This window comes from Chiloscyllium plagiosum, chromosome 47, assembly GCF_004010195.1.
Source record: "Chiloscyllium plagiosum isolate BGI_BamShark_2017 chromosome 47, ASM401019v2, whole genome shotgun sequence".
NCBI classification, from domain to species: domain Eukaryota; kingdom Metazoa; phylum Chordata; class Chondrichthyes; order Orectolobiformes; family Hemiscylliidae; genus Chiloscyllium; species Chiloscyllium plagiosum.
This window is the reverse complement of record NC_057756.1, coordinates 4,646,115-4,671,725: the sequence shown is the minus strand read 5'-3', so window position 1 is coordinate 4,671,725 and position 25,611 is coordinate 4,646,115. Positions and strand designations below refer to the sequence as shown.

Below are 25,611 nucleotides of genomic sequence, written 5' to 3'. Positions count from 1 at the left end.
AAAACTCTGTTATCTCACTTTTTAGATTAGAATCAATCTAAACATCATGGCATAGACAGAGAACACAGGGGCTAACACCTTCAACATATTGTCTAGCTATCACCATTGTTTAACAGCTAACCCGAGAATGCAACTTTAAAAAAAAGGTTTTGTGATTTACACATGAAAGAAGTGAAATTATCACTGTATTCTAACAAATGAAAGGCTTAACAGACAATCGATTTTTCAATGTATAATTTCAGTTACATCACACTGTAAATATTTGCTATAAATTCTGTGTTACGATCGAGCCCACCACTATCACCTGATGAAGGAGCGTCGCTCCGAAAGCTAGTGTGCTTCCAATTAAACCTGTTGGACTATAACCTGGTGTTGTGTGAGTTTTAACCCAAACTCTTGTTATACATTAGTTTTGCTATCAAAGAATCAGCCCTGTAAACCATCGTTGGACTGTCTTCATATTGAGAACATTCTCCGGTAACAAGAAAGAACAGCAACGCAATACTTCAGATGTTGTCTCACCAAGGCCCAACATAATTGCAGCAAAACCTTTCTGCTTCTGCATTGGAAATATTCTCTATGATTCCAGGCACATTGAGTGGTTTTGTTGGTGTCATGTGCAAGGCACTGAGAAACGAAAGTGCAATAGATTTGTCAGGAAGCCCAGGAAAAGAGGGAAATCGGATCAAATTCCAAGAAGTTGAACCAAAAAATCCCCTCAGGATTTGCAAGCAAATCGAGTCCATCATTCTCGACTTCATTGCCTATAGATGTGGTAGGCTTATATCCGTGCAGGTTGACAATTCTTTTCTCACAGCGTGGTAAGGGCGTGTAATGCCCTGACTGCAGCAATAGTGACTCGCCAATATTAACGGTATGAAAATGGGCGTTGGATAAATATATGGACGATAATGCAATAGCATAGCTGAGATGCGCTTCAGATTGGTTTGACAGATGGGTGCAGGGGAACTGAAGGAACTGTACTGCGTTGTAATGTTCTATCTTCTATGTTCTATGTCCCATCACTTAATTATGCCAAACGCTGCAATGGAAGCAGCAACCTCATGAGTTGGGACTATCCTATCTTGGTGACTGTGAAGGCGACAAGCGCTTGGATCTTTTATATGTCTGGCCGATTCAAAAGAGCCACTGAGGACTTGTGAAATATCCCCAGTGCTCTAGCTACGCATATCTTAAGGCTGCTAATGATGCCATGCATGCCACCTCATAACATGTCTCTTCATTTCTCCAAAACACAGTGGCGACAATATGTTGTGCACATATATCATTAAAAACTTCTATTATAACGCAGTTGAGTTTAATAAGAGCAAGAGATCTGGATTACTGGTACCAATTCTTCCACGTTTGTGTGAGTAACTGCTACTTTTGAAAAAAAAATATGTTTTGCAGAGACAGTTACAGACGGACAAAGATTAACCTCTGCAACCATGGTTGATGTCCCTGCTATGCAGTTCTCTGACTGGGCCAGAACATAGAAATAATGCCATCGTTATTTGATAATGATGATGCTGTAGCAGATGGTAGGCCTTTGAAAATGAACTTCACTTGTTTGCTTGGTCTTGGAGTTGGTGTTAGGGCTGGTCATATCTCAAGCACTATGAAATGGCTGAAAGTGTTTCTCAGTTGACATAAAATGACTGAGAAGATGCTTTTCTACGTGGAGCAGCACCTTCTATAGTTCATCATAGAATTTAAACTAGTGTTTTGAGTTAAACTCCAAGCTAAAGTAATCATATAATGTCAGAGTAGGAACCTATCCAAAGTAAGTAGGTGAAAAAAAACCAAACATAGGGTCGTGTGAAATATATGCAACCGACCCTGTGGAACTGCTGCCTGTGTAGTGACAGTTTTATAAGGTAATCTTTTGAGGAAAACTGATAGAACCCCCCGAAAGACCGGTATTGATTGTTGGATAGAAAGGAAGAGCCTGACCCACATCAGTTAAGACTCCCAGGTAATTGCAGCCCATATGCCATGTATTAAAATGGAATTTTAAGATATTGTAATGAATGAAGGAATTTAACAAGATTTCTGTGGATTTTAGTGCAAGCCAGACAGAAGTAGCCCTGCAGCTTCCTATCACTAGAGATGTATTGTTCAAATGATGCAGCAGCTAATCCTAGGACGTGGTTGGAAAAACATTTAGACCCAAGGGGTGTCTGGAAAACATCATGAAATCACATGAGTAACTTGATTGGTTGTACATATAATCAAAAGATACGATTGGCCTGTAATAGACAAGGCCGACTAAAAGCAAATATATAAAACATGTTTTTTTTTTAGTTGAGAAGATACTGGCTTGGCAGAGGCTATCTCCCCTCCGCTGTAAAACAATAAACTCTTTCATGCTGAAAGTGGATGTTGAAGGCATTCATTGAGATATTCTGTCTCAACAGAGATGTTGCAATTGCACCCTGTACAGAATATTCCATATGATCCTCGCATGCCACATTATGCACAACTGGAGTTGGCTTGGTTGATGTAACAGATGCTCAAGAGCTGCAATTTGGATTAAAAAAATTCGAGGAAAATGAGGACATTAAAAACAAGGAATGCAATATTTTGCATAACAGACTGTATTAATATCAGGCATGATAACCCCCAAAGCCCGTTATAATAGACAACAGTTGAGTGCATCAATTATTCATTAACTGAAATATTGGTGTGGACATGCAAGTCATTTGTTTTTGCTCCGAAAGTGAAATGAAACTTGTAATAGTTTTATTTTATTTTTGTTTGCGATTGCTGTTGCTGAATAAGGTGAGAATATTGAAATGCTTTAATCTTTGAAATATATTATTCCCCCATATAAAATAATGACGCCATTGTATTATAAGTACTGGGGAACAAAATATGCAGGAGCAGATACAGGATTTTAGAACAACATGTGGCTAAGGATTGGTGTGCAGTGCAAACTATTGGTAAACAGAGATTCGGGTAGGAATGCGCAGTTGCATATGCAAAGACATGCTAACTGTGATATCTACATGCTGGGAAAGGTGTTGCTTTTTCAGGCTGTAACATTAAACTGATGGTCAAATACACCTTTTTATTGTGAACACTTATTCTTATACATGGCTTTCCTGTGATCACTGGTGGTGGAGCAACCATATTCTGTTAAATTGCCCCAGTGCAGTCAAATACTACAGCTATTTGAGGACGGTATGGGGGGATGGAGGCTGATTGTGTACTGACCACTGTCAAAATTAACTGTGTTTCCACATTGAATTTCAACTGCATGGTGAATGACACAATAGAACCTCAAGTGCTCGTGGCTCAGAATTAATATTGCAAATTAACAACATTTTCAAAAGGTCAGTGCATGCTGCATTAAATTTATGACCTGTCTGTGGATAATGTGACATGGCAGAATGCAGAATCTCAGAAAAGTTTCAAACCAGGGCGTCCAAAACCAGCAGCTCAAAAGCAGGACATTTCAATGTGCCATTAATGAATGGAATAAGGAATTTTGCAGGATTTCCGGTCACGACCAACAGCAACACAGCAGAAGTAGGTTCACCCATGTTACATCCTCATAAAATTGACGCAGGTGTAACTGTGAGCAAAACTAATTATGATTTTTGAAACGTCCATATCCTAAGTGGATTTGTCTCATGAAGCGTCGAATTCTGATTTATCTGTATACCATTCAGAACATATATTCAGTTGTGTAATAATTAGATTAGATTAGATTACTTACATTGTGGAAACAGGCCCTTCGGCCCAACAAGTCCACACCGACCCGCCGAAGCGCACCCACCCAGACCCATTCCCCTACATTTATCTCTGCACCTAACACTACGGGCAATTTAGCATGGCCAATTCACCTGACCTGCACAGGTTTGGACTGTGGGAGGAAACCGGAGCACCCGGAGGAAACCCACGCAGACACGGGGAGAATGTGCAAACTCCACACAGAGAGTCGCCTGAGGCGGGAATTGAACCCGGGTCTCTGGCGCTGTGAGGCAGCAGTGCTAACCACTGTGCCACCGTGCCGCCCACTGATTTCGGGCCAGTCAGAGATAGATTGTAGAAGCAAGTTGAACTCATATCGGATAATTGACATGAATTTCCACAAGGAATGATTGAATGAATTTAAACCTATTCATTGGAAAGGGAAACTGTTAACGAAAATCTGAAAATATATTCTGCAAGATCGGTCAGAATGTCTTAATTTTGATACAACGAAATAAAAAAAAAACGTGATATCCACTCTCAGGGCAGTGCCTCAACATTCGGAGTTGAACTACTTTGTGCGATGTTTAAACAAACCTTGACAATGCCTCGTGCCAACGAGTCATCAAGCTCCACACACACAGTACCAATATCACTTTCCTTTTTTTCGGATGCTGGTCTTCAAGGCAAAAGGCTTCACAGGATGTACGCAAGTGTGTTCGTAAGCAATACTTATTATCACACAGCGGACTCTTTTTGTTCTCCGAAGCAGGTTGGCAGTGAGACAATGATAAAACAGAACCTTTTAGGCTGTGCAACAAAGGTTCTTCTAAGTGTCATTTTTATCCATATAGCTGCTGAAGTGGGTAATCACACCAAGTTTCTTTTATTCGTTAAACATTACTTCTCTGTACTGTAAATAAATTAAACCACTTGGACTCAGCTGGCCATTATACGTCACTACAAGTTATTTTCTTTATTTCCCAGGGGTGTATGCCAATAAGACAATGGGATCACAGATCACAAACACATGGATCAAGTATAAATGTTGAACAATATTTCAAGATTTAAACTTTTGTGGGAGGAATGTGGAGAAATAAAATACTCACCAATATCACAGCAACTTGACTTGTTTTTTTAGAGAAATTGTGAACTAATTCAAAAACAAGATTTCAAAGGTAGATTCAAAGATAACCAACACAAATGGACAGCGCTGGAAAAAAAAACAAAACTGCAGCAAATGACGCAGAAAATGATAACCAAACGTGAGAAATGATAAAGCAGAAATGATTTGATGAACCAAAAGTTGGAGATAATGTTTGGCAAAATAAAAAGAGAAGACAATCGCATGGTTATAAGTTAAAAATAATCCTTTTAGATCTCCATGTATGCTGCAGACTGGACTTCCACTCTGTGTTTACAGCCAGACATCCATTTTCCCCTTTTTCACTATTTTACATCCTATCCCAGACAGCATAAGACGAATTCCAAGAGATACGATGTAACCAGAGCCAAATAGGAAAAATGAAAATAGAAGTTGCAGAAGCTTCGGAATCGCTCTTTCCATTTTCTTTCCTTTTGTCTGTTTCTTTCGCTGTCTCTCTTCTCTTTCTCTCGGACACACACACAGAGCACAGTCCCAAACCATAATGCATGCAAACATTATGATGGGTCTTTGATGATTTTGGCAGCCTTTCTATGGCAACGAACCATCTAAATGGGCTCCAGGGATGTAAGGCTGGCTTCCATGTTTGTGTGAGTGGTGCACAAAACCTTCCACAGCTTTTTCCGTTCTTGGGCAGTATGGATGCCATACCAGACCATTATGCACCCGGGCAGTATGTTCTCAATGGTGCTTCTGCATATGTTAGTGAGAGTCCTTTTGGACACAGTAAATTTCCTGAGCCACCACAGAACGAAGAGGCGTTATTATGCCATCTTGAAAGTCACATCTTCGCTGGAAGTCAGGAGAGGTCATTGGTTATCATCACTTCTCGGAACTTGACGCTCTCTACCTTCTCAACCTCAGCACCGTTGATGTAGATGGGGAATGCTCTCCTCTTTTCTTTCTTAAGTCAGTTTTTTTGATTTTGCAGATATTGAGAGATAGGTTGCTCTCATTGCACCACGTCACCAAGACCTCTATCTCCGTTCTGTATCCTGATTTGTCATTGTTAGATATCCACTAGAAGAAAGTGAGGACTGCAGTTGCTGGAGATCAGGGTTAAGAAGAGTGGCGCTGGAAAAGCGCAGCAGGTCAGGCAACATCGGAGGAACAGGAGAGCCGACGGATTTGGGGAAAGGGTGACAAGGGAGCTGAGAGATAAATAGGAGGGGGTTGGTGTGAGGGAAAAGATAGCTAAGAAGATGATAGATGGATGCAGGTAGGAGGTGATTGTGATAGGTCGGAGTGCAGGGTGGACTGGATAGGTTGGAAGGAATATTATGATGGTGGTATAATCAGCAAACTTGTAGGCGGCGTTCATTTGGATTTGGCAACGAAGTCGTGGGTGTACATGGAGTACAGTGGAGCGCTCAGGATGCAACTTTGGGGGTACCAGTGTTGTGTGTTATCGTGGAAGATGTGCATTTGTTTATCTTCACGGATTGACATCTGTGGTCAGAAAGCAGAAGATGTAATTGCAGAGAGCAGAGCCAAGACTCACGTCTTGGAGTTTTGAGATCAGTCTGGAGAGGGTAATGGTATTGATGGCAGCGCTGTAGTCGATGAGCAACAGTCTAACATAATTATTTTTGCCGTCTATATGTTCCAGAGATGAGTGCAGAGTGAGAGCGTTTGCTGTGGATCCGCTATTTTGGTAGAAAATTTGTCGGGAATCGAGGCAAGCTGAGAGACTAAAGTGTATTTGGACCATGACCAGCCTCTCACAGCACTTCACGATTATGGAGGTCAGAGCCTCTGACCGGTAGTCATGAAGGTATGTTGAATGTGCTTCTTAGGTATAGGGATGATGATGGTCTTCTTGAAGCAGGTGGGGATGTTGAGTTGTTGGAGGGAGTGTTTGAACATATCGGTGAATACTTCCACCAGATAGTCTGCCCAGTGCGCATTGAGAGAGTTGCTTTAATTGTGTTGACGCCAGGAAGACTGATCTGATGTCTGCGGTGGTGCCAGTGGGCATAGGTGCGTCCGGAGCCATCGGGGAAGGTGACCCTATGCCGCATTCCTCTCGAACCGAACATTTTGATGTTCACAGACTGGTAGCCTACATATAGCTATGTTGGTTATGATGAGATTCTCTGTAACAAGAATAACTATGGAAACTAATGAGGCTTGTGTCAACTGGCAGTTCTAAGTGTATAAGCATTCTAATGAGGGGCATTTTTGCAAGGCATGGTTTGGTCAGTCCCGGTAAAAAGTAGAAGGAAAAGAGGAAAGACCTGATTCTATAGTATTTGGAACTCTTTGGGTAATTGTAGAATTATAAACCCAAATAATAAATCAGTGTGAAAAGGTTAGTTGCATTACTCGATCAAATATTTCAAGGTAATAAACCGGCCAACTGCATGATTAGGGAAGAAAACATGAACAAATTTTGTAAACTCAATTCCGATGAAACCACTGCCACAGGAGGGCGGGAGTAGGAAGGTTATGTAAAGAAATGCATCGATGGGGAGAGATAAGCATTTGAAACTTCAGTGACGGTGTGGTTCTTTTGAGCAAATTCTTACATCCAAAGATCCAGAGAAGGATAACAAAGACAGATTACAAACTACAGACAGAATATGTGCTTATCCCCTAGTTGTTTGTGGGATCTAAACAAGTTTTGTTTAAGGGACTTTCCCATTAATAATGGGAAATGTTTAGAGTGGAAATAGTAACGATTCATTTGAAAATTAAATTTTATTTTAAAATCCACTTACAACTTGTAAATAGCAGGAGTCATAAACTGCAGTTGCAAGTCAAAGGGACTTCAGCTCAAGCTGAAGTGGGGGAATGGTTATGATTTGGAGATGCTGGTGTTGGACTGGGGAGTACAAAGTTTAAAATCACACAATACCAGGTTATAGTCCAACAGGTTTAATTGGAAACACACTAGCTTTCAGAGCGACGCTCCTTCATCAGGTGATTGCCATGGGGAATGGTTGTTCTCAATTTCTCAGCTGTACCACAGTAACTTAACATTCGGGTTGTTTTTCAGAACTTTACAACAATTGGTAGTGATTAATAGTCTTTATAATCTGCTTTAATAAATTAGTACAGAGTGTGAAAGATTTCTTCACAAAATCGAATATTTTGGTGATTGGCAAATAAGGCATTGCAGCTGTCAAATGTCAGGGAAAAATAAACTGTCAGAAGCAATCTAAGATCACAAAGGTAGGTGGTGGAAGTATCTGGTAAATATGATAAGATTATCAGAGGACCTAGGGCTTTCCATGGACTTGCCCATCATGGACTCTGTGTTTACTGGATAATAATTATAGATTAGGGGCATGTAGCTAGAAATAACATCAATGTTGCATGTAACTATTGTATCGTGAAGGGTGTAAACATATTGTGTTCCTCTGGGGAACTCGGAGTGTCATTGACCCTCGAACCGAGCTGTGATTAAGAGGGCAACTGTACCCCACGTGAAGGCCAAGTTTGAAATGGTTCTGGCTTCTCCCAGATATGTGGTAATAGAACCCTGCACAAAGATCACTTATGGTACGGTTCACAGGATTGAACACTCCTCTTTGATATGTCTCCCGCAAACACACTCCAAGCAAGAAGCCAGTCAACATTGGCATTCAATCCTAATATAACCGGCTGAAAGTATTCTTCTAACAACCCCTGACAAACCTTTCTTTTTTAATCTCGTTGCTCTGTCCACTTCCAAGAAATCCTTGCTCTCTACATTAAATTTATTAACCTTTTAAGTATCTCATTTTATCTCACCTTTTAGGGGCGTATTCCCATTAAAATAAATGGAGCAAATAATCATTCCTTGTTCTATATCATAATTAGAATGAATAACTCTTTCATCTGTTGTTGCTGTTGATATGTCTGGTTGTTCCTCACAAATCAGTTTACTTAGTGTTTTCTTTTGACTTTTTAAATTCATTCTTCATGTTGTTTTTAATATTATAAATTAGAATGTCCATTTCAAAATACCAGCAATGCCCATTTAGCCTTTACTAGATGTGCTGATTGAGCTGTAAAACTTTGTCAATATTTTCTGGTTTTGTAATTCAGAAATTTGTGTTATTCTCACTGTTTTATGAACCATTTATTTGGAGGTGTTGCCATGTGACACAAAATTAAGTTGGCACAGCTACGGAATCGTACATGGTTTTCTTCGATTCAAAGAGTGAAGGTTTGCAATATGCTGTAAAACACTTACAATATAGAAAGGAAAAGGCATATTTGAGTGATTAATTGCAAATTACTAAAACGAAACTGTTTCCAATGTTTGTACTTTTTAATCATTATAAAGGCAGTGTTATCACAGCACAATTCAGCCATCACTGGAATGTTATTATCTTTCATGTTTCGTGTCAATTGATCAAATGCGGAATCCAAGTGGAAAAAAGATGATGTTCATTATGGTAGGAGGCAAAGTGCATTGACGAGGCAGAGTTTGGCAGTGACCTAACATGGAATGATCTGTGCCTTCTGCTCTTTCGAGAGTACAAGTACTGTGTAGGTAGCTTAGAAGTCAGACAGCTGGAAGCTGATAACATATAGAAAACAGATTTGAAGTTATAAATATATAGTTTGACAATCTATTGCTCAATCTATGTAATAATATTAGCACGCCACTTGTTTGATTGTATTCAATCTTAATGTGACTGAATACAATCAGATATTCAAGTTTTAATTACATCTTTGTATCTTTCCTTAGTAGCACTTGTTAGAAATTTGTTGCTGGAAAGTTTTGTCATGCACAGAAAAAAGAAAATACATGCAAAACACATTTGTAGCTTATAAAATCTGAGAAGTATATTCATATCAAAATAGAACGAAATCACAAAAAAATTAAACTTTTTTCTATGTTTAGAAACTATTGCTGAATTCATCACAGTCAAGTGATTTAACATACATTCGTGTAATTGCAACACGTGACTTCACATCATGACATGATCTGTTAGTCCAATTGCCTATTTCACGAACACAGAGACTTGGCAACTAAATACCAAAACAATCAGAGTGCATACAATTCAAACTTCACAATTCTGAAGCATCGATAAGTCTTATTAATGTAGCTGTCAACTTGTTCATAAGAAAGCCAGATACAAGCTTCTGAAAGTCTACATTTTCTAAATCTTTGGCGTGCATATCGGTCTGTAGTTAGTTCTCCTTCTCATTCACATAACAATTAAAGTATATTGTGCTTGAATTTACAGACATCGTTTTCTAAATCAAGTTTTCGTCATTGTATCAATGCTACTCACTCCCGTTATGACCTGAATTTCCTGAAGTTACTTACTAATCAGTTTCAATATTAAATGTTGTTACATCATGATTACTTACTTTCTATCCTCTTGTCTTCTCTGTTTGGACTTATTCACTCACAGTAGTTGAGCTACCAAAACCTGCAGTTCCAGGAGTATTTCCACGGTGTCTTCGAAGCCATGAAAGCTTTTCACATACTTTAGAAACATAATATTTAATTGTTTACAGCAATTGCGGTCCTATTAATCTTTTATTAGTTAAACACAGACAGTATTGAACATTTACAAAATGATATTGTCCAATCCACGTCTGGCTAGCTGATACAGGGGAACCTTGAATATCAGAATACCAACTTTCTGAAGAAGAGCTCGAGGTCCCGGTAAAAACATTGCATCAAAGATGCGTTTCCAACAGTGATCACGTCTTTTCTTTACAGTGATTAAACAAGCACCGTCTCCAAATGACTGACCTCCCACCCTCAGTCTCTCCCCACACTTTCCCTGGAGTTCTGCAGAGGGGTGTACCCTAAATCGCCCTTCCCCAGATAATCTCTCCACCATTGTCCTGTGTAGGGTTAACGTGGAACCTGTCAAAAAGTTGCAGCAAAAGGTTGTGTGCGTGGCTGTTGCTGTGTGTGTGTGCTAATTGGAGACTTGTCCCACAAAGGCAGCGGCAGCAGTCTTGTTGGTGCACAGTCCAGCTGCCTCGGAGAGGAGCGGGATGGATATCTGTGTGCATGGGTTAGGGGTGGGAGCGGTGTTGGACAGGGGCATGTACGTGGGTGGGGGCGATGTTGGACGGTGTTTGGGGACGGGGCGGTGGCGGACCCAGGCGGGGGGGCTGGTGGATGGGAATTGGGGACAGGGCGGTGTTGGATTGAGTTTGGGGATGGGTGGTGTTGGACGGGGTTTGGGGTTGGTGGAGCGGTGTTGGACAGGGGCGAGGTCTCATGCACTGTGTGTTGCTGCAGCCTCCTAAACGGGGAACAAACTATAAAACCTCCGAGCCCCAGAGGAAAGGCATTTAATCGATTAACTGAATAATCGATTATCCAAACGAAGTAGTGCCCACCTATTTCGTTCGGATTATCAAGGTTCCCCTGTGTACCTCTGGCTGAGATGCATTTTGTCTCCTTGTCATGTGCCATTTCGGCACATACAGTATTTTGGGATTGTATTCCCTGTAACAAATTCCTTCAACAGAAAGTTTTAAAAAATCAACCAAATGTCAGCTATCTCGACACAATATGAGCAAAAAACCTCCATCTTCAAAGTAGCCATTTACGTTTTACTACATTGTAGTTATCTAGGAGAACGTGAGGACTGCAGATGATGGAGATCAGAGCTGAAAATGTATTTTCAGCTCTACTTTGCAGTTATCATCAATCATAGAATCCCTAGAGGGTGGAATCAGGAGATTCCGCACTTGAAACCCACACTAAGCCTCGAAAGAGTATCCCACGCAGACCCACCCTGCTACTTTATCTCTGTAAACTTACATTTCACACGGCCAATCAACCTAACATGCATATCCCCAGACACTATGGGCAATTTCACATGACCAGTCTACCTCATCAATACATCTTTGAATTGTCGGGGGAAACAAGAACCCTCCAGAGGAAATCCAAACAGACATGGGAAAATGTGCAACTGCCACACAAACAGCGACCCAAGGATGGTATCAAACCTGGGTTCCTGTCGTTGTGAGGTACCAGTGCTAACTATAGAGCCACAACATCGCCCAGCGTAACTCTGTTCTAGGAGGAATGAACTAGTTGCAGAGGACAATGATTCTCAGACATGAATTCTCTACTGCAGATTCGGATTTCAGAGTCAGTCAATGAGTGGAACCTGGAATACAAAGTTTAGGATTCACAATGACCTTTCTACACGTCGATGCTTTTCTTTTGTTGTTATTGTTTAGATTAGCGTATTTATTTCTTTTAGAAAATAAATCTCATAGTAGGTTTAACAACAATAAAACTTGATACCTCAGAAGCTAATTATGGATTGGAATATAAATAGAATAATGATGATAATAATAGTCTTAATAGTAATAATAAGAGCAATAAATGTATAAATACATTTTTTCAAACTCATCAGTAATAATAAATTGCATTAAAACAAAGAGCAAATACAACGGAGAGAATATTAGTAAATATGAATTATGGTTTGGAATACACAACACTTTTATTGCTACTGCTGCAGCCATTGACATGCTTACGCCTGACTTCGATTTTCACACATTCTCTTAATATTGTTTATTGTCTGAGGGATTAAAAAGAAGTCATCTGAATCTTAATTAGATTCATCAATAGAGCTTCATAATCATCTGTGATGTAGACTTTCAAATATTCACATCCGTTTTATTAAATGAATCTCTGCTCACTGTGTGCCCAACTAAAAAGCAAATGTGATTATTTTTGTTGCTGTTTCCTTGTGTCTGCGTTTTCAAGCCCTTCAAAAAATTATATATTCAAAGTGATCCCCTTTTAACATCGAATGAATATAGTGACTAAATTAATCAGACTTTTATCTCTCTCTCTTTCGGAGACAATGTCTTGAAAATTTGTTGAACCACTATTAATATCTTACATGGCCTTACATACGGAAACTAGGGGTTCACAGAACTTTCCAACAGCAACCTCAGAGAAGCTCTATGTAATTTTATCAAGTCCTCTGCAATTTTTACGTTGACAAAAACATGCAAAAACACATTTGCCTTCGTAATTTGGTACCTGATCTGCATGCTAATTCCTTGTTCAGGCATGTATACAGAGACTTAGGTTGCCCTGAAAATTAAAACAAAATAAATTCACGACGTAAATGTATTCTCCATTTCCATTCTAACCACCAAAGTGAATAACTAAACACTTCGACATTTTATTCTCAATCTGTTATCACGTCCATTCATTTGATCTTGTTTGCCTTTGTCTCTTTGGAGAGTCTTAGTGTCCTACTCATCTCTTGCCTTTCCATTGCGTTCATTCTATAATTTTTGATGATTTACGTTCTCTGTTTTCCCTTAAGTAATTGTTTTAGATTTCCAGTACCGTGGGCACCCATTAGCAATCTTTCTGACATTCCACTAATTGTATGTCAACTTGGAAAAGCATATTCTTTCTCTCCTTCTTTCATCCAGTCCATCAAATGACAGCACAAATGTTATGAATCAAACAAGCATAGCGAGTTATACATTACTTCGTTTCTGATTGAATATTCTTAACTCCAGATATCCAATCATTCATTGCCTATTCTTATGGCTGTACAAATATAATATCTATTTTGACAGTACATCTCGAAAATATATATTTCACAGTATTGTTAATGAATAAAATTATGTAAGTTAGAAACTTACCCTTCTCACATCCAATCCACGTGCAAACTATCAGGACACACAGAAGGAACAATAATGCAAGCGAAGCAAAAGCTATTTCGATATAACTCCCTACACCTGTAAAGTGACAGAAACTTATTAAATCTCAATCAGGCACAAATGAAATGCCGAGTTGAAAAAAAAACATCAAATAAAATACTAATTACATTTCCTTACTGTATGGCCAAAAAAAATTAAATTAAACATTTAATTTAGTAGAGAATGACATGACCCAGTTCTTTATAGTAACGTTATTGAAAACAAGCACAATCTCAAATTCGCAAAACGAAAGCAATTTCCTCAAAGTCGGGTCGTGAAAAGAGTACTTAAAAGAACAGAGCCAGAATATTTTTCCTGATGTTTTGGGATGTAATTGGAAATGCATCAAAAGACACAGTCGATAATAACCATATTTAATATAATACGATGCCTTCATTGAGCATAACGTTGTCTGCCAAGGAATAAATGGGGTCAGAAACGTCAATAGGGAGTCATAACATAGCGTAAAGATTTAGAATGTAAAAGATGCAAAATGAATTGAGCACCAGGAGCCAATGTAACTGAATGCAATTGGTAAATATTAAAAACATTTCCAGTTAATTCACGATACTGACTCGTTCAACAAGTAGTGCATATTTGGAGAACTCTTCAGGGTTGGAAAGATAGACATTGCAACAAATTCTATGAAACTTGTTCTAAAATGGATTGTATGTTTTAAAATCAGGTTTGATGACTTACAAACAAGGTTTAAAAGACACTGAACACAGAAGAATGGGCCAGATTGGCAAAGACACACGGATTATTTACCCTTTCTTACAAATAAAGGAATGCCCATTGGTCATCCTGGAAAAAATCCTCCTGCTTTAGACTGATAGTTTCTGATAAACGTGGTCACGAGTTGATCTGGACGAGAGGATAATTGATTTCCTGGAATGATGAGTTTGATCTTGTACAGAGCATCAAAGATATTATTTTCTTCCAATCGGAAGTAACGCTGCCTGAGAGACAGAAGCTTCATTTATGGATCACACTCCAGGTGTCGGTTTTTAAGTAATCAGTGTCACCAAGTAGTTTAAGCGTTGACATGTACATCCTTCAAGCACATGACAGTGGAATGTAAGAAGATCTGGAGAGAACGTTGGTCCAGCAAGTAGAGGAAAGACCGTTAACGTACGATCAGCATCCTCCTTTCCAGATGAGAAGACGCATGCTTTGTCATACTAACTTGGATTTCAAAACTGGTGTGCAGCAAATGACCATAATGTGGATTTTCAAAATGTGTTCAATAAAGTACTACATAACATTCTTGTCAGCAAACGTTAACCCTCTAATACAGAGATGGTTGGGAAAGATTCCAGTTTTTCCGGACTATTGGAATTTATGCAGAAGTCAAGAAGGATCGGTATTTCACAGTGTTGTACTTCAGATGACTTAAACTTGATTGATCATGGAACAAAGACGATGTAAAATGTTAATTGTTTTTGCAGACAGGAGCATATTTAGTAGAGTTATAAGAGTAGAATTATACTCGAAGAGATGTTGGCAGTTTTTTGAAATACGTTCTTGAATTTAGCGCAGATAAGTGATTTCTCATTGGTTTTGTAAGAAGGCACAAGTAAAGAGAAATGAAGAAACGAAATATTCATGAAGCTCAGAGGTCATATGAACATAAATTGCCAAGCGTAACAGAAGTATTTAAGATTGATTATAATCTTTGATACACAATGCTAGCCTTTGCAAATGAAAGTCTAAAGTCCAAAAATAAAGAAGAGCCTCGTTGTGACACTTATTGATCTTTTCATCAGCCTCAGTTGCAATACTTTGCTCAATTTTGGCAGCAAAAAATAACAAGAATGTGAATACATTATAGAAAGCACAGACAAGATTTATGAGAACAATTCCAAAAAAGATGTTCTTTCATTTCTTGGATAGCGTGGAGCTGCTCACATCTGGGCAAATGTTTTAGAGAATTTCAGAGATATATTCGAAAGTGAGAATATGGAAGAATATACTGTTATTAATGACAATGTCAGAAGAATGACAAAAGAGTGACTTAAGTAGGTTTCTACAATGTCTGGAATCATAGATGCACTGACAGCACGTACACAAGATGAAGAGTGACTTCATTAGGTTTCTGCAATGTCTGGAATCAGAGATGCACTGACAGCAACCACGCAAAATGAAGATGAAATAGATGGAGAAGATGGATATAATCAACAGTATTAATGTCAACAGATTTTGAATCAATGCTGATTAATATGATTTGACGTATGGTGGATCTTTCAAAAAATCCAATACATGCAATGTAATGTGGGACAGTTATCATTCCCAATCTGAGTATCACTGATTTGAAATTAAACTTGACATCAATGGTGCAAGCGCAAGTACATTCAAACTATCCAAAAAGCACAATAGATTAAAATAATGATGCCCTGCTGCACATTTATAAATGATATCCCATTCATCCATAAATGCTACTTTAGAGAGATTTATAGTGAATCCTGGTGTATTGGCCAGTTCTCTGTGCCGATTAAAGATTAGATTAGATTAGATTAGATTACTTAAAGTGTGGAAACAGGCCCTTCGGCCCAACAAGTCCACACCGCCCCGCCGAAGCACAACCCACCCATACCCCTACATCTACCCCTTACCTAATACTACGGACAATTTAGCATGGCCAATTCACCTGACCTGCACATCTTTGGACTGTGGGAGGAAACCGGAGCACCCGGAGGAAACCCACGCAGACACGGGGAGAATGTGCAAACTCCACACAGTCAGTCGCCTGTCTATATTAAACATAGAACAGTACAGGCCCTTCAGCTCTTGATGTTGTGCCATCTTTTATCTACTCAGACTAACCTCCATAACTTGCATGGTACCATCTTCTATGTGTCTGGACAAGCATCGTTTAAATGTCCTAATCTGACTCAACTGCCACTGGTGGCAGTGCATTCCATGTATCCACCATTCTCTGTGTAAAGAACCTATTTCTGATATCTGTCGTACACCTTACTCCAATTACCTAAAAGGTATGCTCCCTAGACATTTCCACCATGGATAAAAAAGACTCTGGCTACCCATTCTATCGATGTCTCTCATCATCTTGCACAACTCTATCAAGTCACCCCTTCTTCACTCCAAATATAAAAGCCCTAACATCCTCAACCTTTCTTCATCAGACATGCCCTCCAGTCCGGACATCACACTGCTAAATTTACTCTGCACACTCTCGAAAGCGTTCACATCTTTCCAATAATGAAGCGACCAGAACTGAACACAATATTCAAGTGTGGTCTAACCAGGACTCTACAGAGCTGCAGCATAACCTTACAGCTCTTGAATTTAATACACCTGCTAATGAAAGCCAGCACACCGTATGCCTTCTAACAACCCTATCATCTTGAGTGGAAACTTTGAGGGAACTATGGACATGGACCCCAAGCCCCCTCTGTTCCTCCACACTGCCAAAAATCTTGCCTTTAACTCGGTATTCTGCATTGAATTTCGACCTTTTAAACCGAATCACTTCACACCTTTTCGAGGTTGAATTCCGTCTGCCACTTATCAGCCCATTTCTGCATTCTGTTGGTATGTCCCATTCTACAACAGCCCTCCTTACTACCCACAATACCAGAAACTTTCATGTCATCGGCAAACCTATCCCATCTTCCACTGTCTCATTCAAGTCATTTATAAAAATCAAAAAGAACCAAGGTCCCAGAATCGATCCGTTCAGAGCATTACTGGTCACCAAGCTCCTGGCTGAATACCTTCTATCTATCACCATCCTATGTATTCTGTGGGAAAGTCAATTCTGTATCCAGACAGCTAGATTTACCTGTATCCCATACCGCCTTACTTCCTGGATAAGCCTACTATGGGGAACCTTATCAAATGCCATGCTAAAATCCACAAAATCCACGTCTACTGGATATGAACGTGTTTTGCCACATTTTGTAACATCCTCAAAGAACTCAATCAGGTTTGTAAGGCATGATCTGCCCCTCACAAAGCCATGGTGACTATCTCTAATCTAACTATGGTTTTCGAGGTGATTATAAATGTTGTGTCTCAGAGACCTCTCCAAACTTTGCCTCGCACAGACATATGACTGACTGGCCTGTAATTTTAAGGATTATCTCTATTCCTTTTCTTGAACAAGGGAATAACCTCTGTCACCCTCTAATCATCTGGCTCGACTCCAATGGACACTGAGGACGCACTGATCGTCTCCAAAAATGTAGCAATCTCTCCCCTCGCTCCTGTAGTGAACAAGGGTATATCCGGGCTGGTCCAATGGATTTACATATCGTCACGTTTTTCACAATTTTCTGTACATCCTCCTTCTTAATATCAACATACTCGAGTCTGTTTCACGCTGTCCTCAGAAATTTCAATGTGCCTCTCAGTAGTGAATATTTAAGCAAAGTATTCGTTAAGGACCTCCCCTACCTCCTCTGACTCCTGTTCCTTATTCTTGTCAGTTAAAATCTTTTCACGCCCCCTTCGAGCTGTCCAAAGTGCATTCTTCAATTGATTCCTGACTACCTTGTCACCCTCTAAAGGTCTGTGTGATTATTGCCTCCACAACCTTGAGTAAGCTTCCTTCTTCCTCTTGACTAGATGTCCCACATCGCCTGTCACCCAAGGTTCTTTCAACCTAACATCCTTTCTTTTCCTCAGTGTGACAAACCTATCCAGCACGATCCACAATGCTTCTAAAACAAGCTCCACATTTCTGCTGTGCATTTCCCTAAGAGCATTGGTTCCCAATTTCGGTGCCACAGTTCCTGTCTAACGGCATCTTAATTCCCTCTCCTCCTATTATCTACTTTCTCATACCATCAGCTGTACTCCTATCCCTCTCCATGACTATAATAAAGGTCAGGGATTTGTGATCATTATCACTGAAATGCTCTCCAACCGAGAGGTCTGACACCTGGCATCGTTCGTTGCCAAGCACAAAATCAAGTATGGCCTCCTCTCTAGTCGGCCGAATAACATATTGATTGAGGAACCCTTCATGAACACACCTGAGAAACGCTGCTCCTTCCAAACTATTTGAACGAAGTAGTTTTCAATCAATGCGAAGGAAGTTAAAGTCACGAATGACAACAACCTTGTTACTTATGCAATGTTCCAAGATCTGCTCCTCCATGCCTCTGTTGCCATTGGGCGTGCCTGTAGAAAACTCTAAATAAAGTGACTGCTCCTTTCCTGCTTCTGACTTCCACCCATATTGACTCTGCAGACAAATCCTCTTGGACCCCTGCCTCTCTACAGCGGTGAAGCTATCCGATTAGCAATGCCTCTCCTCCATCTCTTTTGCCTCTCCCTCCAATTTCATTTGAAACATCTAAACCCTTGAATAATTCCTGCCCCTGTGATATCCAAGTCTCTGCAATAACCACTATATCACAGTATTAGATTATGTGGTCTATTTTAGGTGATTGTAGAATGGGTGACCCCGACGATGAAAAGTTTCCAACATAATGAAATTTGCAGATTTGGAGGAATTGTATGCTAATGATGCATACCCTCCAGTTGAAAGTTAAAATGAAATGAAAAGGCATGACAATAGTTAATTCATTAGCCCCACCATTGCATTCATTTCAAAAGGAAGTGTGCAATTGTTTCATTATCCTTGGATTTACCCACAGGTAATTAATGATTTTTGCTCTGCGTCCAGAAGTAAATTGACATAAGACACACAACAAATTTGCTTATACAAAACAATGCAGTATGCGTCTTCTGTAACAATCAGAATGGAGGATAAATATCGAATCACACAGACGAAGAAATTTATCTCGGATTGACTCGCAAGTGAGTCGCTGCCTGTTGTACGGGACAGCTGATACTCAGTTCCATTGCGTGGAGAAACGTGCAAAATATCAAACATTACCTATTATGGGTAAGCAATGCAATTCTTTCAGTTCTATTAGGGACATGCGACTTGTTCGTTCTGAGCCTCAAAGAAAATTGTTAATGTTGCTTACTTCATTCAACAGACAAAATGCACATTTAATAGACAAAACAAATAACAGGAGAGATAAGAAGAGAGATCAAATCAATGGAAATATTAAAATTTCCCAATAATTAATGAAATGTAATTAAATTTGCAAAAAGCAGTACTAAATAAAATTGATGGTGGAAAAGTTTACTTTGTATTCCAGTAAACTCACACGTGATTACGTTTGTCAGAACGCTAATTGGCACCTGATGATCATGAACCACCAATCGACCTCTTTCCTTGTATAAAATGTGAAATAAGTAACTCTTGACTATGTACAAATGTTATAATGTGTGTGGAGAAGGAGAACAAATCAAGCAACTGTTAAAATGTGCTGTCTTTGCCTAAGATGGCGGAGAGGCCCATAATTACTGAGGCCAAAGCTGACGACACGTGTTGATTAATACGAGACACCATCTCTTGAAAAACAAATCACATGAACTTAATGTAAAATCCTTGCCAGATGGAACCCAATCTGCAGTGCCAGGTTCACATGGTCAGCAATTTGCTCAAAGTTAGACAAAATCAATCTTTGTGCTAATTACTTGAATGGGTGTAGGAGATATTTAGAATGATATGGGCCAAGTGCAGGGAAATCGTGTTTGCGTTGATGGAAAGATGTGAATGTATTTGTAATCAGTGAGCCATCTGTTTCCACTAAACCACAAGAGCTAGGGAAGTTGCAATTTCACGTTGCACCTTCCTGAAAGAATCGCGAACAATGAAAAAACGGAAATTGGTATAAACAAATGTGACTAGCGTTAACCACTGCGTCACCAAAGGCAGCCGGAAAATATCCTGATAAAGATATCTTTCTTTAATCCTACGGTATGAAACGTTAGATTTTAACGAACATAACTGCACATATTTTAATGGTCTAGTATTACCATTTTTTTTGTTTAACCAAGTTTTCAGCCGCTCTCATTTACTTCGATTGAAATTGTGGTCATTTGCAATGAAATGCATCTCAAGAATCCCCAATCTTTTGTCTTACATAATTCCCTTTTTAATTTAGATAAATTTGACGAAAATAACGAAGGCATTTGGGTCTTATTGTTCTCAATGCTGTTACGGGAATCCACATTTGTCTTGCAAATCGTGGAACCGTTCATTGTTCAATCCCATGGTCTTTTCAAACAATTGCAGAAATACACTTTTTTTCTTAACTTCATTTTCCCTTTCTCACTGCTTTTCCTTTACATGACATGTGGAACAGCTCTTACTTTTTAGTATGCATAAAGTCACAGAATCCTACAGCACAGAGACACACCCTTTGACCCAAACGGGTCCATGTTGACCAAAATGTACATCAACGCTAACCACATTTCCCTGCACTTGGCCCATATTCTTCAAAACCATTCCTATCCATGTAATATATTCAAATGCCTTTTAACTGTTGTTAATGTACTTGCCTCAATCACTTCTACTGTCAGCTGATTGTATCACTGTATGTGTAAAAACGTTGCCCCACAGGTTCCCCTTTATTCTTTCCCCCCTAACCTTAAACTGATCTCTTCTTTTCTTTGATTCCCCGAAACTGAGAAAAAGATGGAATGCATTCAAACTATCCATGCCTTTCGTGACCTTGAACACTTCTATAAGGTCGCTAGTCAGTCTCCTATGCTCTAAAGAAGTTCTTGCTTGTCGAAACTTTTCGAATCAACACAGAATCCTTTTAAATTTATTCTGCACTCTTTCTAGTTTATTAACATCCTTCCAAAAGCAAGGTGACCAAAACTGAACACAATACTCCAAGTGCGACCTCACCAACGTTCTGTACAACTGCAACATAAATTCTCAACTTCTTTACTCAATGCCCTGATTTATGAAAGCCATTGTGATAAAAGCCTTCTTCATTGCTCTGTCTTCCTATGACTTAACTTTCAGAGAACCGTGAACCTAATCTCAGGTTCCTCTCTTCCATTACACTCCTTAATGCCGTACAACCTACTATGGAAGACCCATCTTGATTTGATTCTCCACAATGCAATACATCAGACTTATCAATATTAAACTCTATTTGCCAAATCAAGGCCCACTTCCCAAATTGATCAATGTCCAACTGTAATTTTGGATAACCTTCCTCACTGTCCACAAGATCTCCTATTTTTGCATCATCTGCAAACTTACCAACCATGCCTTTAAAATTCTTGCACAAATATTTGAAGTCAATAACATACATCAATCCCTGCACTAATCCCTGAGGCACTTCACAAGTCATCGGCCTCGAATCTGACAACATTCTTCCGCTGTTACCCTGTGCCTTCTACCATCATTCCAATTGTAAAATGATGTCAATCTGAAGCATTAGTTTCGTCCTCTTGTCCAAATTGTATGCCGCCCGAAATATTATACATGTCCAGCATTGTGTATGAATAATTCAAATTTACTTTCTGCCGTAATTTTCCCAGATGCCAACATAAATTCTGAATTTGGTCATTACTATTAAGCACGAGTTTAATTTTTTTAAATTACAAAAATCAAGAAAGGACAATACAGTTTTTATGTTGGAATATTCGTATACCAATAATATGCTTACCATTGCATTTAGTGAATAACACAGTTATAGATACCATTTTGTCCATGTTGGAATTACAAGTAACAAAGATATCAAATTAATTATTTGCTTTTGAGAACATATTCTTACGTGTAAAGAGAGCCAGGTACAATAGACCAATCAAATTCATGAATCTTCCTGCCATAATAATAGGTTTCAAACAAGTTTTTTCCGATCAAATTTCTCATGCAATATCGATTACAGATTTGTAGCACTGGAATTACGATGTAATGTTGGCATGCTTCAACAAATTAATAATGGGCAGCGTTTCACGCAGTTTGCAGTTTAAACATGCAAGTCCACAGATACTTCCTCCTTTACGAAATAAATTTTACCGTCATATGGAGATTGCTTGTGATCACAGAGAGATTAATTTCACAACAAATATTGTTTAATCAGGAGTGTCATGGCGATGGCAGATTGATTGATTTCATTCTCCTTTATGTCATGAGAGGTTCTGAAGGTGTATTCACTTAGCCATCTCGCCCTTCCACTAAATGAAGCAAGAACTTGCTTCAGTTGACAACTCGAGATAATTTTGTTCTGTTTGCTTTGGCATGCAACATGAGAGATCTGAGCTCTCATTTTAAGAAGATTGGTCAAGTAACGCTCTGCCAATTGTAAACACAGAGACTCTACACAGTACAAACAGAGTAAACATTCTATAATGGCATTAAATACAACTCGTCAACAGTTACCTTGGACAGTCATATCCCCAACAATGTATCAATCAAAACAAGGAGGAATGCATTTTTTTAAACAAAGAAACAAGAAAAAAAGTTACCCAGGTTCCGTACACAAAGAAGTAAACTTTGACAAGACATCCGAAAAACTTGCAATGCTTTGAAACTTTAAGTGAATTTCCCTGACTGGCAGAAACATAGGAAGTCCTGGAAAGCGATCCAAAATGTTACAAAAGCAGGGCTTACCTACGAATCAATATCTTGGCTCTTCTGGAGATAAAGAACAAGAGACCATCGCGGCAAAGGTAAAGTCTGACTGACTGTCTGGAGTTCGAGGGAAAGAGAACAACGGCTTTGTAAACCCAAGGAAAGTTTCAACAGAAGTTGGGATGTATTGTAACAATGAAGCGGATTGGGCAGAAATGGAATGTTATTGCTTGTGTTCGAATCTTATTGTTGCTTGTTCCTTAACGAAGTTATGTCACTTTGTATTGGTACTAATTTGTATCTGTAGTGATTTAACTATCCCAGTCTTATGGGATATCGGGTAAATACATATATAAAATATTGATTGAGGGATATGACAGATACGGAAGAGCTCTGAGAACAGCATTGCCAAGAACTGGTAGCCCGAAGACGGTTCCAGATCTTGTCACTAAATATGGGAAACACCCAGTATACTATTAATCAGTACAGAAATGTCTAATAGAAATGGTGTAAAAACTGTTTTGCTATAAATGCTAAATTCACACCAACAAAACCTTGAAGAAATCTTGGAATTTCAATTAATTACTGTCGAGATGTGCATGAACGCTGCTATATAAACAAATAAAGGATATAATTGATGATAAGACCACAACATTAATTAGTAGGAAGTCTGATATGTCCAAGGGTGATTGGTGGACCACCATGAAACTTGCGCTGTAGTTTGCATGTGTTCTGACGTTTATGTTGTGCTGGTGTACTCACATGGATATGAGAGTGGAAATGCTACCTGCGTTGTGAATGTACAGATATTCAAATGTGTTTCATGTGTGCAAATATCTTAGTTTCACTATTGCATTCATAACTCAAATGCGTCTGAATGGCTTTGCTCTCATATTCATTTCAAATAGTAAGGATAACAGAATTACACAACAGTAAGCACAACATTAAATTCCTGAAAATAGCAGAGATTTCCATAATGATTCAAGGCACTGCTTATTGAAAAAAAGATGCAGCATTACAAAGTTTTACTAACGATTTCAGGCACTGATGTTCTCGGAGGGTATAACCGTCAGAAGAGTTGCCAATCAGAAACTATGAGACAATACAGGTGTGACATATCTTTAATTGCGTGAGACTGGCATCGATGCAAGCTTGAACATGTTCCCCCAGAACCGAAACATTAGCTTTGATTTCTCTTCACAGATGCTGACAGGCCGCCTGAGTTTTCCAGCAACTTCTATTTTTGTTTCTGACTTACAGCGTCCAGAGTTCTTCCAGTTTTTATGAGATGCTGAACAGCCTCTTTGATTATAAGTGGGATCGAGTGCTCAATAATACAGTTGCAATCACCTGTTTTAACAGGGAAGTGCAATTTCCAAACATAAAGCAATGTTTAATATATTTGGAGCAATTTGAGAACATTTTACACAATGTCTTCTTACTGATCTATTGCGATCAGTGATAAACGTGATTTTTTTCAGAATTTTGTCAGCCTAATGTGCTGCAAAATTATATGCAATGATGAAACATCAAGACACTGAGAAAGGCAGAGTTATTACATTTAGAAAGTGAAGAACAGGACACCATTCTCTGTTACAATCTGTTTCTTTTCATCTGTAGATTTTTTTTAAGGAGGTCATTGAAACATGAATTAAGTTTGTGTGTGCTTATTTTGATGAATTCGAACATTGGCATGCATTGTCACTTTCTCCACACTAGTCTTGTTATGAAAATGAAAGGTGTTCGCGAGTTACTGATGTGGAAAACCTCAGTATAGGAACTACTCAAGCAGAAGATTCAACATTTTCATTCCTACCTGTGTATTTCTAAATATTACGAATGGCTCTCCGATTTACAATCTCATGATTGCTCATGCTGCTCTTTGGACCATTATTAAACAAAATGGACAAGAATAGAAATGTACAAACATTGAATATCGGGACGGGGATAAGGTATTCGTCCCTTTGATACTGTTTCATCATTTAATGTGATCGCAGCTTATGATCAACTTCTGTACCCTATATCGCCCCATATTTGTTGATCACTTTAGTCTGAGCAACTGTATTGAAAAACAAATCGCTGCTTTTGCCTGAACAGTTTCATATAGCAGGGAATTTCACAAACACCCGCTTTCTTCATGAAGCAATTCTAAATTTCATCTGAGCTTTGTCCTAATATGTTAGCTATTTATCTGTAGACTCTGACATCTTGTTATGGACTCCAGGCCAACGACTACATCCATCCTGCCTTTGCCATGTAATAGAATTCGAACTTTTCGTATTTCCTACAATGCGCAGTCCCCAATATCATTCTGGTAAAACTAGTGACGATAATATCACTTTTAAAATGTTAATTTGCCCTTGGGCTTTTTATTAAGAGAGGTCGTAAAGGCAGAGGTGTCGAAGGATTTAATAAGAGACTAGTTTTACAATGGCAGTGTAGTGGCAGTTCTCCTGGTTCAGGTCTTTCTAGTTTAGGTTTAGTTACAGCAGGCAGTGAGAAAATGTTTTCCCAGTTCATGTTTCTTCCAGAAATTGGTTTAACCGAAGCAGTCACAAGATGCTGGGATCAAGGAAGCTTGCAACTTCAGTTATTGTTTCTTGATGGACTTTCTTTCTGATATTTCTTTAGATGTTATTGCCTCCTGCTTTTCGGAACCTGTGGTCAATTTATCTTTTGGCAA

General features: G+C 39.0%; 1 long non-coding RNA gene across 2 annotated transcripts; it reads right to left on the bottom strand.

Annotated features, from left to right (window-relative positions):
- Nucleotides 1-9,100: 9,100 nt before the first annotated feature.
- On the bottom strand, nt 9,101-22,326 carry LOC122544257. 2 transcript variants are annotated; one of them, XR_006310301.1, is made up of 4 exons: nt 22,129-22,326; nt 13,451-13,546; nt 10,172-10,290; nt 9,101-9,371 (listed from the first exon to the last, which is right to left on the bottom strand). It is a non-coding gene; the product is annotated as an uncharacterized LOC122544257 (long non-coding RNA). The 2 variants fall into 2 exon arrangements; XR_006310302.1 differs by lacking the exon at nt 22,129-22,326 and adding an exon at nt 22,021-22,110.
- Between the last annotated feature and the right edge of the window lie 3,285 nt (nt 22,327-25,611).